This window comes from Oncorhynchus mykiss, chromosome 8, assembly GCF_057628025.1.
Source record: "Oncorhynchus mykiss isolate SJ-2025 chromosome 8, ASM5762802v1, whole genome shotgun sequence".
Classification (NCBI taxonomy): domain Eukaryota; kingdom Metazoa; phylum Chordata; class Actinopteri; order Salmoniformes; family Salmonidae; genus Oncorhynchus; species Oncorhynchus mykiss.
In genome coordinates this window covers 61,386,730-61,401,506 of record NC_143029.1, presented here as the reverse complement: position 1 = coordinate 61,401,506, position 14,777 = coordinate 61,386,730, and positions in this window count along the sequence as shown.

The window sequence follows — 14,777 nt, the reverse complement described above, 5'->3', positions numbered from 1 at the left end:
AGTAAGGCATCCCCCAAGGCTATGTGCCCTAAGGTTTTCATCAGAACTGGTGTAGATTAGTCTCACCTTTTTCTTTTCCCGACATAAGTTTGTTGTGTAAAAATAAATATATATACATATAGCTCACAACTGTGCGGGGGGAGAGGGGTGGGGACGCTAAAGATGCAGTGCCTTATATACCGCTGCGCTACTCGGGAGTCCAAAAACCACATACAGGATTCATAAGGATCATGTTAACTGACTGCTATTATCTTATAGAACAAAACTTATTTCCAGGGTTTTAGGACTACACGCTGGCAAGCTCTATGGCAATATTTTACAGAAAACTAAATAGAACGTTTGGATACATCTGAATTTGACCTCCAAAGTAGGTCCACAGTTCATTGACTAACAGCTATTATTTACCTGACTGGCTCTGGATTGAACTGTTGCTCTCATTCACTCAAGGCTACTAATGTATTGACAGTCAATACAATGGGCTAGATTGAACTAGACTATTCACGTTTTCATTGGTAGCACTGGTGCTCCCAACTTTTAAAAGTTTGCACCACCAAACAGAATAGGAGCACCAGAAAAAGTGATTAGCCTTTAATGAATGCTACCTTAGTTTGAAAACACCTCTCCAGCCTCTTTCCTTTCTTCCAGTGCCAACTTAAACCATATGGGTAAGGTACCAGTTTCAGTCGTGTAGCCAGAAATGTGTTGGTGGGTGGGCTTGCAGACATTTGGGTGGATGGACACTAAACAAAAATATAAACGCAACAATTTCAAAGATTTTACTGGGTAACAGTTCATATAATGAAATTAGGCTCTAAATCTATGGATTTCATATGACTGAGAATACAGATACCTTTTTTAAAAAGTAGCGGCGTCAATCAGAAAAACAGTCAGTATCTGGTGTGACCACCATTTTCCACATGCAGCGCAACACATTTCCTTCACAGAGAGTTGATCAGGCTTTTAATTGTGGCCTGTGGAATGTTGTCCCACTCCTCTTCAATGGCTGTGCGAAGTTGCTGGATATTGGCGGGAACTGGAACACGCTGTTGTACACGTCTTTCCAGAGCATCCCGAACATGCTCAATGAGAGGTACATGCAGCGCTTGACTTGGACTGAAATAGGTGGCTGTACTCATTTAGGGTGCTATTAATGTTTATACTAAGGTGTAGGAGCTCCACAATACTTTTGAGCTAATATTCTACAAGAGGAACAAGAGCTCAAGCAGTAGAACATTTAAGGTGCCGCGTCTCAGATCCAGTGAGCTACTCCCCAAGACAATGTTACCCTTCCAATGAGCTTATCATATAAACTACAATGCGAAAAGTACGGTTTACTTCACTTTTAATCATGTCAGCACAAGTAACAGCCGTTTACAGTCTTTGTTTAGTTTTTCATTCTTACTTTTCCCAATTCACTTAAACTATATTTCTTTATTTCCCATGGGCTTCACCAGAGTACCCCCTAGTGGCTGGAATACAACTGTATTAAGCCCCTTGCAACAAGCACTGGTGACATGTCTTGTTGTATGCAAGCCATTGAAGAACTCAGACATTTTCAGCTTCCAAGAATTGTGTACAGATCCTTGCAACATTGGGCCGTACATTATCATGCCGAAACATGAGGTGATGGCGGCAGATGAATGGCATGACAATTTTTATTATTTTTTTATTTCACCTTTATATAACCAGATAGGCTAATTGAGAAACAAGTTCTCATTTGCAACTGCGACCTGGCCAAGATAAAGCAAAGCAGTTTCACACATACAACACAGTTACACATGGAATAAACAAACATACAGCATGCGCAAATGAGGTAGGATAGGGGAGGTAAGGCAATACATAGGCCATGGTGGCAAAGTAATTACAATATAGCAATTAAACACTGGAATGGTAGAGTGTGCAGAAGATGAATGTGCAAATTGAGATACTAGGGTGCAAAGGAGCAAGATAAATAAATACAGTATGGGGATGAGGTAGATTGGATGGGCTATGTGCAGTGATCTGTGAGCTGCTCTGACGGCTGGTGCTTAAAGCTTGTGAGGGAGGTAAGAGGCGGCCAAAGGAAGAATTGACTTTGGGGGTGACCAGTGAGATATACCTGTTGGAGCATGTGCTGTGGGTGGGTGCTGCAATGGTGACCAGTGAGCTGAGATAAAGCGGGGCTTTACCTAGCAGAGACTTGTAGATGACCTGGAGCCAGTGGGTTTGGCGACGAATATGAAGTGAGGGCCAGCCAACGAGAGCGTACAGGTCGCAGTAGTGGGTAGTATATGGGGCTTCGGTGACAAAATGGATGGCACTGTGATAGACTGCATCCAATTTGTTGAGTAGAGTGTTGGAGGCGATTTTGTAAATGACACCGCCGAAGTCGAGGATCGGTAGGATGGTCAGTTTTACGAGGGTATGTTTGGCAGCGTGAGTGAAGGATGCTTTGTTACAAAATAGGAAGCCGATTCTAGATTTAATTTTGGATTGGAGATGTTTAATATGAGTCTGTAAGGAGAGTTTACAGTCTAATCAGACACCTAGGTTTTTGTAGTTGTCCACATATTCTAAGTCAGAACCGTCTAGAGGAGAGGTCGACCGATTATGATTTTTCAACGCCGATACCGATTATTGGATGGCCAAAAAGCCGATAGCGATTAATCGGCCGATTTTAAAAATACATTTGAAAAAAAATTATTTGTAATAATGACAATTACAACAATACTGAATTAACACTTATTTTAACTTAATATAATACATCAATAAAATCAATTTAGCCTCAAGTAGATAATGAAACATGTTCAATTTGGTTTAAATAATGCAAAAACAAAGTGTTGGAGAAGAACGTAAAAGTGCAATATGTGCTATGTAAGAAAGCTAACGTTTCAGTTCCTTGCTCAGAACATGAGAACATATGAAAGCTGGTGGTTCCTTTTAACATGAATCTTCAATATTCCCAGGTAAGAAGTTTTAGGTTGTAGTTATTATAGGACTATTTCCCTCTATACCATTTGTATTTCATTAACTTTTGACTATTGAATGTTCTTATAGGCACTTTAGTATTGCCAGTGTAACAGTATAGCTTCCGTCCCTCTCCTCGCTCCTCCCTGGGCTCGAACCAGCAACACAACGACAACAGCCACCACAGCGAAGCAGCGTTACCCACGCAGAGCAAGGGAAACAACCACCCCAAAGCTCAGAGCGAGTGAAGTTTGAAACGCTATTAGTGCCGCTAACTAGCCAGCCATCTCACTTCGGTTACACCAGCCTCATCTTGGGAGTTGATAGGTTTGAAGTCATAAACAGAGCAATGCTTGACGCACAAGGAAGAGCTGCTGGCAAAACGCACGAAAGTGCTGTTTGAATGAATGTTTACTCGCCTGCTTCTGCCTACCACCGCTCAGTCAGATACTTAGATACTTGTATGCTTGTATGCACAGTCAGATTATATGCAACACAGGACACGCTAGATAACATCTATTAATATCATCAACCATGTGTAGTTAACTAGTGATTATGATTGATTGTTTTTTACAAGATAAGTTTAATGCTAGCTAGCAACTTACCTTGGCTTACTGTATTTGCATAACACTCCTTGTGGAGTGCAATGAGAGAGAGAGAGAGGCAGGTCGTTACTGCGTTGGACTAGTTAACTGTAAGGTTGCAAGTTTGGATCACCCGAGCTGGCAAGGTGAAAATCTGTCTTTCTGCCCCTGAACGAGGCAGTTAACCCACCGTTCCTAGGCCGTCATTGAAAATAAGAATGTGCTGTAAACTGACTTGCCTAGTTAAATAAAGATTAAATAAAGGTGTAAAAAAAATAAAAAATACTTGAAATCGGCCCTAATTAATCGGCCATTCCGATTAATCGGTCGACCTCTAGTCCAGAGTAGTGATGCTGGACGGGCGGGCAGGTGCGGTCAGCGATCGGTTGAAGAGCATGCATTTAGTTTTACTTGCATTTAAGAGCAGTTGGATGCCACGGAAGGAGAGTTGTATAGCGTTGGAGCTCGCCTGGAGGTTAGTTAACACAGTGTCCAAAGAAGGGCCAGAGGTATACAGAATGGTGTCGTCTGAATAGAGGTGGATAAAAGACTCACCAGCAGCAAGAGCAACATCATTGATGTATACAGAGAAAAGAGTCGGCCCTAGAATTGAACCCTGTGGCACCCCTATAGAGACTGCCAGAGATCCGGAATGCAGGCTCTCCGATTTGACACACTGAACTCTATCAGAGAAGTAGTTGGTGAACCAGGCGAGGCAATCATTTGAGAAACCAAGGCTGTTGAGTCTGCTAATAAGAATGTTGTGATTGACAGAGCCGAAAGCCTTAGCCAGGTCGATGATACGGCTGCACAGTAATGTCTCTAATCGATGGCGGTTATGATATCGTTTAGGACATTGAGTGTGGCAGGGGTGCACCCAATGGTCGGTAATCTGTTTGTTAACTTGGCTTTCGAAGACCTTAGAAAGGCAGTGTAGAATAGATATAGGTCTGTAGCAGTTTAGGACTAGAGTGTCTCCCCTTTGAAGAGGGGGATGACCTCGGCAACCTTCCAATCTATGGGAATCCCAGACGATACGAATGAGAGGTTGAACAGGCTAGTAATCGGGGTTGCAACAATTTCGGAAGATAATTTTAGAAATTGAGGGTCCAGATTGTCTAGCCCAAATGATTTGTAGGGGTCCAGATTTTGCATCTCTTTCAGAACATCAGCTATCTGGATTTGGGTGAAGGAGAAGTGGGGGAGGCTTGGGCGAGTTGCTGTAGGGGGTGGAGGGCTGTTGATCAGGGTAGGGATAGCCAGGTGGAAAGTATGGCTAGCCGTAGAAAAATGCTTCTTGAAATTCTCAATCATAATGGATTCATTGGTGGTGACAGTGTTTCCTAGCCTCAGTGCAGTGGGCAGCTGGGAGGAGGTGCTCTTATTCTCCATGGACTTTACAGTGTCCCAGAACCTTTTTAAGTTTGTGCTACAGGATGCAAATTTCTGCTTGAAAAAGCTAGCCTTAGCTTTCCTAACTTAACTGCCTGTGTATAATTGTTCCTAACTTCCCTGAAAAGTTGCATATCAAGGGGGCTGTTCGATGCTAATGCAGAACACCACAGGATGTTTTTGTGCTGGTCAAGGGCAGTCAGGTCTGGAGAGAACCAAGGGCTATATCTGTTCCTGGTTCAATTTTTTTTTAATGGGGCATGCTTATTTAAGATGGTGAGGAAGGCACTTTTAAAGAATAACCAGGCATGAGGTCAATATCCTTCCAGGATACCCGGGCCAGGTCGATTAGAAAGGCCTGCTTGCTGAAGTGTTTTAGGGAGTGTTTGACAGTGATGAGGGGTGGTCGTTTGACCGCAGACCCATTACGGATGCAGGCAATGATCACTGAGATCTTGGTTGAAAACAGCAGAGGTGTATTTGGAGGGCAAGTTGGTTAGGATGATATCTATGAGGGTGCCCGTGTTTACAGATTTGAGGTTGTACCTGGTGGGTTCATTGATCATTTGTGTGAGATTGAGGGCATCAAGCTTAGATTGTAGGATTGCCGGGGTGTTAAGCATGTCACAGTTTAGGTCACCTAGCAGAACAATCTCCAAAGATAGATGGGGGCAATCAATTCACATATGGTGTCCAGGGCACAACTGGGGGCAGAGGGTGGTCTATAGCAAGCGACAACGGTGAGAGACTGGTTTCTGGAAAGGTGGATTTTTAAAAGTGGAAGCTTGAATTGTTTGGGTACAGACCTGGCTAGTAAGACAGAACTCTGCAGGCTATCTCTGCAGTAGATTGAAACATCGGCCCCTTTGGCAGTTCTATCTTGTCAATAATGTTATAGTTAGGGATGGAAATTTCAAGGTTTTTGGTGGTCTTCCTAAACCAGGATTCACACACGGCTAGGACATCCGTTGGCAAGTGTGCTAAAGTAGTGAACAGGAGGCTTCTAATGTTAACATGTATGAAAGCAAGGCTTTTACGTTTACAGAAATCAAGAAATGAGAGCACCTGGGGAGTAGGGGTGGAGCTAGGCACTGCAGGACCTGGATTAACCTCTACATCACTAGAGGAACAGAGGAGGAGTAGGATAAGTGTACGGCTAAAGGCTATCAGGACTGGTCGTCTAGTGCGTTCAGAGCAGAGAGTAAAAGGAGCAGGTTTCTGGGCGTAATAGAATAGATTCAAGGCATAATGTACAGACCGAGGTATGGTAGGATGTGAAAACATTGGAGGTAAACCTAGGCATTGAGTAACGATGAGAGATATATAGTCTCTAGAGAGGTTTAAACCAGGTGATGTCACCGCATATGTGGGAGGTGGAACTAAATGGTAGGTTAAGGCATATTGAGCAGGGCTAGAGGCTCTACAGTGAAATAAGACAATAATCACTAGCCAGGACAGTAATGGACAAGGCATATTGATATTAGGGAGAGGCATGCGTAGCCGGGTGATCAATAGGGGTCCAGTGAGTGGTTGGGCTGGCTGGAGACAGTGATTCAGACAGCTAGCAGGCCAGGGCTATCAAGCTATCAGAAGGGCCTTAGAGGGACGTCTCGACGGAGGAAAGTCTGTTTTAGCCTCCGTGTGCGGTGACGTTGATAGACCCTTCGTGATGGATTAGTAGGGTTCCGAGTAGCAGAGGGGTCCAAGTCCAATTGGAAAAATGGGTATAGTGGCCCAAGAAATTGGCCGATGGATCTATACAGCTAACAGTCCAATATGCTCTAGACAGATAGCGGGCAGCGGCTAGGGCGCAGCGGCTAGCAGCTAGCTCCAGGCTAATTGGTGCTTGCTCCGGGACCAACGTTAGCCAGTAGTCACTCAGAGGGCAGATAGCTCGCTGCGATGATCCAGGGGAAAATGTCCAGAGCTTGCAGTAGGAATCCGGGGATATGGAGAGAAAATAGGTCCGGTATGCTCTGGTTTTAGTCGCGTTGAACAAACTGGCGAGAGTTTTCAGAGCTAATGTTTAGCTGATGACCGCTAGCAGTGGTTAGCTGACTACTAGCTAGTAGCTAGTGAGCTGGCTAGCTTCTGTTGGGGGATTCCGGATTCGAGGTTACAAAAATACTTTAAAACAGATCCGCACCACATTGGGTAAGGCGGGTTGCAGGAGAGTGTTTTGAATTCGAGATTTTGAAAAATATATAAAAAAGGTAAATACCCACTCGCCCACACAAACGCCATACACGCTGTCTGCCATCTGCCCGGTACAGTTGAAACCAAGATTATTCCGTGAAGAGCACACTTCTCCAGTGTGCCAGCGGCTATCGAAGGTGAGCATTTGGCCACTGAAGTCGGTTACGATGCCGAACTACAGTCAGGTCAAGACCCTGGTAAGGACGACGAGCATGCAGATGAGCTTCCCTGAGACGGTTTCAGACAGTTTGTACTGAAATTCTGCGTTTGTACAAACACACAGTTTCATCAGCTCTCCGGTGGCTGGGCTCCGACGATCCCACAGGTGATGAAGACGGATGTGGAGGTCCTGGGCTGGGGTGGTTACACGTGGTCTGCGGTAGTGAGGCCACCCGGCTTTACATTAACATTCAATTCTCTGGCAACAGCTCTGGTGGACATTCCTGCAGTCAGCATGCCAATTGCACGCTCCCTCAAAACTTGAGACATCTGTGGCATTGTATTGTGTGACAAAACTGCACATTTTAGAGAGTGGCCTTTTATTGTCAACAGCACAAGCTGCACCTGTGTAATGATCATGCTGTTTAATCAGCTTATTGATATACCACACCGGTCCGGTGGATGGATTTTCTTGGCAAAGGAGAAACGCTCATAAACGGAGATGTAAAGAAATGTGTGCAAAAATTTGAGAAATAAACTTGGGTTTATAGAAAATGGGATATTTTATTTCAGGTCATGAAACATGCAATGCTTTTACATTTATATTTTTGTTCAGCAGTTATACTGCATCTAAAGTCAATCTAATGACATCACAATGATGGCAAAGGTTTTCTTACTAATTATTTGTTTCCTTCTGAAATGTCATCATGTTTCCAAGCCACTATAATCCACTTTAGACTATCTTCATTAGTTTCAATTGGAATTAAGTACAACGTTTAATCGGGCACCAGTGCTCAAGAGAATCTTCATAAACAATGTGGCGCAACATGCAACCCATGTTTTTTTTTTATAACAAATTATATCAATTTTTAAAATGGAAACCTGGGAAGAATTCATGCTGAAGGTGCTGCAGCATCACCTGAAAAATCTGAATATTTGTTTTTTTTGTATTCAGTGTGTCAAAAGTTAGAACACACCTCATTCCATGTTTTTTTTTTTTTTTTTACTATATTGTAGAATAATAGTGAAGACATCAAAACTATGAAATAACACATATGGAATAATCTAGTTACCAAAAAAGTGTTCCCATCTTTGCCTTGACAGCTTTGCACACTCTTGGAATTCTCTCAACAAGCTTCATAAGGTAGTCATCTGGGATGAATTTCAATTAACAGGTGTGCCTTGTCCAAAAATTGATTGGTGGAATTTCTTTCCTTCTTAATGTGTTTAAAGGCGATCAGTTGTGTTGTGACAAGGTAGGGGAGGTATACAGAAGGTAACCCTATTTGGTGAAAGACCAAGTACATATTATGGCAAGAACAGCTCAAATAAGCCAAGAGAAATAACAGTCGATCATTACTTTTAAGACATGAAGGTCAGTCAATGCAGACAATTAATAACTATGAACGTTTCTTCAAGTGCAGTCGCAAAAGCCATCAAGCGCTACGATGAAACTGTCTCTCATGAGGACTGCCACAGGAAAGGAAGACTGAGAATTTCATCTGCTGCAAAGGATAAGTTCATTAGAGTTTGCCACCCAAATAAGTGCTTCACAGAGTTCAAATAACAGACATCTCAACATCAACTGTTCAGAGGAGACTTTGTGAATCAGGCCTTCATGTCAAGTTGCTGCAAAGAAACCACTACTAAAGGACACCAATTAGAAGAGACTTGCTTGGGGCAAGAAACAATAGCAATGGACATTAGACCGGTGAAAATCTGTCCTTTGGTCTGATGAGTCCAAATTTTAGATTTTTGGTTCCAACCGCCATGTCTTTGTCATACCCATTGTGAATCACTAACCCAAGCGGCAGATCAGACAGTGAGGAGACAGACAGAATGTTCTGGTGCTCACCTTTCTTAGAGGGTTTTATTTACAATATTAACAGGTGCAGGACTAATTAGCCTATAAACTATGTACAGAAAACAGGGCATTGACAAAGATTTAAATAAATCAGTATAGACTGTTCGGGCAGCTACTCTTTGCCAAAACTCTACTCTAGCCAACCTGTTACCTGCCCAGCCTACACTTTGGTTATTCCTGTCAACCAATACATGTTCCTCGATGACTCGTAGACTAATTTACCTCATGCGTAATGCACACCAGCACGGCGGGAACAGACAGCGCGGCGCTTCAGACAAACACAGAGAAAGATTAAATCATATGATTATACTCAACCAATACTTTTATTTCGTTATTCTAATCATATATATATATTCACATTGCTAGAGCATGTATGTTTAAATGGGCAGATTTATACACGGTAGATACATTGTTTTAGTAACTAGTGTGCAACAAACACTCGACTTTGGCGCCTTATGTCAAAGTATTGTTGGCAAATGGAATGCGCTACTCAATCCAACATCCGCTTTTTGGTTTCAGGATTCTTGATTTTACTTTGAAGAGATACAATAAAAATTCTTAATTCAAACAATCGTTTGTTTCAGTGTCATTGTCTACAAGTCATGGACATTCGCTCAATGACACGCAGAGTAGGTGAACGGTCTCCGCATGTGTGGTTCCCACCGTGAAGCATGGAGGGGTGTTGGGGTGGGGGTGCTTTGCTGGTGACACTGATTTATTTAGAATCCAAGGCACACTTAACGAGCATGGCTACCACAGCATTCTGCAGCGATACACCATTCAATCCGATGGGACTATCATTTGTTTTTCAACAGGACAATGACCCAACGCACTTCAATGCTGTGTAAGGTCTATTTGATCAAAAAGGAGAGTGATGGAGTGCTGCATCAGATGACCTGGCTTCCACAATCCCCCGACCTCAACCCAATTGACTTGGTTTTGGATGAGTTGGACCACAGAGTGAAGGAAAAGCAGCCAACAAGTACTCAATATATGTGGGAACTCCTTCAAGATGATTGGAAAAGCATTTGTTAGTGTTCAAATACTGGAGAGTTGAGACCAAATCACGGACGCTGGACAGAGTGGATTTCAGTTGTAACAAAAGACAGTTTTAATGAGTCAGAGATATCTTGTCCCGCAGTTTTACGTGCACGGACCTAGTTCACATAACTCGGCAAGGAGCCAGGTGAAAAAGAGGCCTATACAATGGTTACATACATTTTTATACATAGAATAAAGTAGGTGGAGTCTTGTCGTTTCGGTCTTCTTGACTGGTCGGAGGGTTGGAGGCGGGCCTTGCTCTAGCCAGAGCGGGCCCCATTGGTGCACAGCAAAAGTTCTTTGCTCTTGGGACCGGCCAGTTAGAGGGAGATGAGATGTGTGTTTATATAAGGAAGAGGGGGTCAGTCTTATGGCTGGGTGTATGTGTTCTTACGACGGAATGTCTTTGTTTATATGAGCTATGTGTATGAATATTTATATAACAAATCCCAGATGAAGCTGGTACTTATTCCATATTGGTCTGGCCATGTTTGAAGTTTGTATGGAGTTTAAATCTGGAATCCTGGTGACCCATCCGTTTGCGACATATAACAAATAAGTTACTCCTATTTTTTGTTTGTTTTAACCATGCTGCGTGACGCAATTCATCGTTCGAGCCAATGAAAACGGCTGGAACGATGAATCATGTGGAAAGAGCTATCCCTCCGTGTGCTCCATAAGAACCTGTTTAATCCTTCAAACTGTCAATTGAAACCAAAAATGCTACTCTGGTGTCAGCATCCTAACTGCAAATGTTTCATGTTATAGTGAATTACTTTGAAGGTGTTTGTTTATGTAAAATATGTTTGACTTGTAATACATACATGTTGTGTAATTGTTGTGTAATTATTGTGGCTTGTTGTCAAAACGGATGTACTTATTTAATCTCATGAATCGTTATTAAACATCAATGATATTACCATAATTGATTCACTTTGTTTCTTGAAGATGCAGTCTGGGTGTCTGTTCAGTGGGCATTTGAACATTATTGATCCATTGTTTCTTGAAGAATAGAATTCTCTTAGGACCCAAAAAGTTGCCTTACTCCACAAACATTAACGTAAACGAACAGTCTGTGTATATAGCTTTAAAATAAATGGAAAACTTTCATGTGGATGTCAGAGCGCTGTCTGTGAATATCAGTGTTACATTTCCCTACCCCATCCGTTCCCTGTGGGGCAGTCGTTTGGTTTTTAGAATCTCAGAATGTAGCTTTGTGTTTATTAGAGCCAACTGTATTAGACTGGTTTCAACTGTTCTGCCTGCAGCTATGGAACCTGTTCATCGGACGTGCTGTTTTCGACTCTCTCTCGACCTCGATGCTCGGCTATGAAAAGCCAACTGACGTTGGTCAAATAATATAATAATAATGAATAATATATAATAAATAATGCTGGTCAAATAATAACAGCTTGAACGATCTGGCCTTAATGGCCATGTAGTCTAATCTCCACCCGGCACAGCCAGAAGAGAACTGGCCACCCCTCATGTACTCTCTAGGTTCCTGCCTTTCTAGGGAGTTTTTTTCCTAGCCAATCATGCTTCAACATCTGCATTGCTTGCTGTTTGGGGTTCTAGGCTGGGTTTCTGTATAAGCACTTTGTGAAATCTTCTGATGTAAAAAGGGTTTTAGAAATGCATTCCATATGGAATCCCATGATGCTCAGTGTGACGTGTTTACTCCCTCCGTGCACAGCTAGCTAGTATAATTTCATCACCATGATCATGGTATTGAACTGAAGGCCATCACTTTACCAAGTGGGTGTAGGCAATACCCATAAGGATCAGTAAGGGAAGGAAGAGTACATGCTTAACTCAATTCCCTAATGTAAACCATTAAAGATGCTAGGAACCGAAAATTGATTTGAGTTTTGTATCATACCCATCAAGGACGAGACTGGCGAGGCCACCTCCAAGACAATGGTGGACATCTTCAACACCCACGGTCATCCTTGAGTGACTGAGGTCATGAACGCTGGAATGGTTATTTTGTTTTGTTTTTTTCACAATTTCTTTGTTTTTCCATGGTAAATATTTCAATATGTTACATTGTCAATGGATATCGCTTTCCTACCCCCTGCTCCGGGTTTGGTGAATGGACCAACCAGACCCTCAAGACTACCTTGGGCAAGTCCCGTGATTGGTACCAGGAAGGATGGGAGAACAACCTGAAGGTAAGTCTCTTTGCACACAACAGCAGCATCCAGGCCTCCACCGAGTACAGACGAGAGCCGCAGCTGTTGACTGAGGTAAACAATGTAGTTGTTTTTGCACACACTGTAGTCTTTCAAATTTTTGTATAACGTACTTTCTTATCACTGAAACTCCACCTGATGTGTTCGAACCAGATCAGAATGCCTTGGAGGACCACCTTCCTAGGAAATATAATTGTATTTATTCCTGTTCTCAATCAAGGTGAGACTGGACAAGGCGCAGGAGGAGAGCTACAGGAACAGAATCGAGAAGGGGACCAAGTGCTACGACATCTGGGCAAATGACTTGGTTTGGAAGAAGGACGAAAGGAAGGCGAGACCTGGGGAAAACCTCGCTGCCCTTTCGCTCCTAGCTGTGGTCACCATCCGTTAAAGTGAATATTTAAAATCTCAACAATTTGCATACAAAACAACCTGAAACTACTTTTAGTTTCCCTAACGCTGATACCTTCCAAAAGTGTTGAAGTACATATCTCCCATTTCTAACACTGCACCAATCCATGACATTTTCTCTGTTTGCTTGTTTATGTGTCTGTCTCCTACCCTGTTCCCTTTAACTCTGCTCCTGTTCTCAAGAGAACAGCAGTGCCTGGACTTTGCAGTCCCCCTTCCGAGACTGGCTGCCTGTTGAGAACAAGGGACAGGCAGAACCTCCCACCCACACAGCAACCACCTCCTCTATATTCCACAAACCAGAATTCAGTATTTTAGTCTATGATTGCCATGTGAGTGTACAGAAAATCAGAGGAAAAAAATTCATGACACAACTGTACCAAAAACGATTCAAGTTTATGTATGAAAATATATTGACAGGTTGGGTTTCACAAGGTGTTCATTATTGGAAGCTGCAAGGTATCCTTTGATGGCATTTATTTGTTCCAGGTTATTCATTGTTGTATCCTTGGACCTACACTAGATTATATACATATATATATATTCAACCACAAGGGTGTATTAATGAGAGAGGGGGGGGGGGGGGGGGGGGTGAATCATAATAGAGGACTACTGAAAGGATATTATTTCAGTGTAGATGAGGGCAGGTTAAAAGAAAAACATGACAGCCAGACAAGCCAGTGACTGAATCAAAAGGATTTACATCTGAATGGAGTGGACATCAGCTTACTTTGTGATCTGTAAGGTAAGTAACTTTAATGTGTCAAGCAGAATACACGTTTTCTTTTCCATTTCCCGAAACGTAGCAACGTTTAAGACATGGATTTCATGTTGTAATGTTGACGAGGTACCCCAAAAAGTAGTTTGAATGTACGTTTCCATGTTACAAGCTAAACCAAGCTTGTTTAAACAGAGAAATTGTTGCAGAAATCAGCCTTGTTTGCATAGCGACGAAGAAAAGAACACAATGTAGGCTGTGATCTCAAATTCTAATCGATATAGCAATGAACGCTAATACTTGTTCGAATCCCATTGTGACACAGGGAGACAGTATTTGGCATGACAGGGCCCCATTGAATGTATTAGTCTCTCACTCATATAGCAAAATGTGTACAATTACTGGAATTTGGCTTTAAAACCGCAAAAATTTCTCTACACCTTATGGCAAAATGATAACACAATATGGCAGTCCCCGCACCACAATGTTCATTCTGTTGGGCATGCACAAATAGGTTGTTGATTGCGCTCACAGAAAAGTGTGTAACTTTCCCTTAATCAGATTCTAGTTTCCAAATTCATTTAGTGCAACGATTTCATTAATGTATCAGTTTTGATCAGAGTATTCCACAAGACGAGCCAAGCTGATTCAAATTGTTCAGCACCGCATGATGTTTCACAGTTCAGCACCAGGATGTGGATAGTACACATGACATCATTGCCATTACCTCACGCTTGGTTTTGCAGGGGTCCTCCAATGTGCAAAGAAAACAACCCAAATGAATTTCCCAAAAGGAATCTGGTACATATGTTTGTGTGAAGTAACTATTTGTTCATTCATTCTCAAAGGGTATATGGTAACAAGGCTTGTTGATGCTCACATACACATGCTCTGCTAAGACCCGCTCAAGCCAGTGTCAAAAAGCCTCAACTTTTTTCCAAAAGCAAATTCCATCATCTCATACATGCCAATCAGCCAATAGGCTTTTAGCAATTATTGTTGGGGTTCTTATAATGGGGTAGACTCTGGCAAAGAGAGAGAGAGGCACTATCGATGCTACTGGTCGATGTTTGAAAAGAATACAGGAGCAGGGTAGGAATGAGCTTAACAAAAATGGCTATTCCTGCAGGTGATATCCAGTCAAAAGTTTGGACACACCTACTCATTCCAGGGTTTTTCTTTATTCTCTACTATTTTCTACATTGTAGAATAATGACGACATCAAAACTATGACATAACACATATGGAATCATGTAGTAACCAGAAAAGTG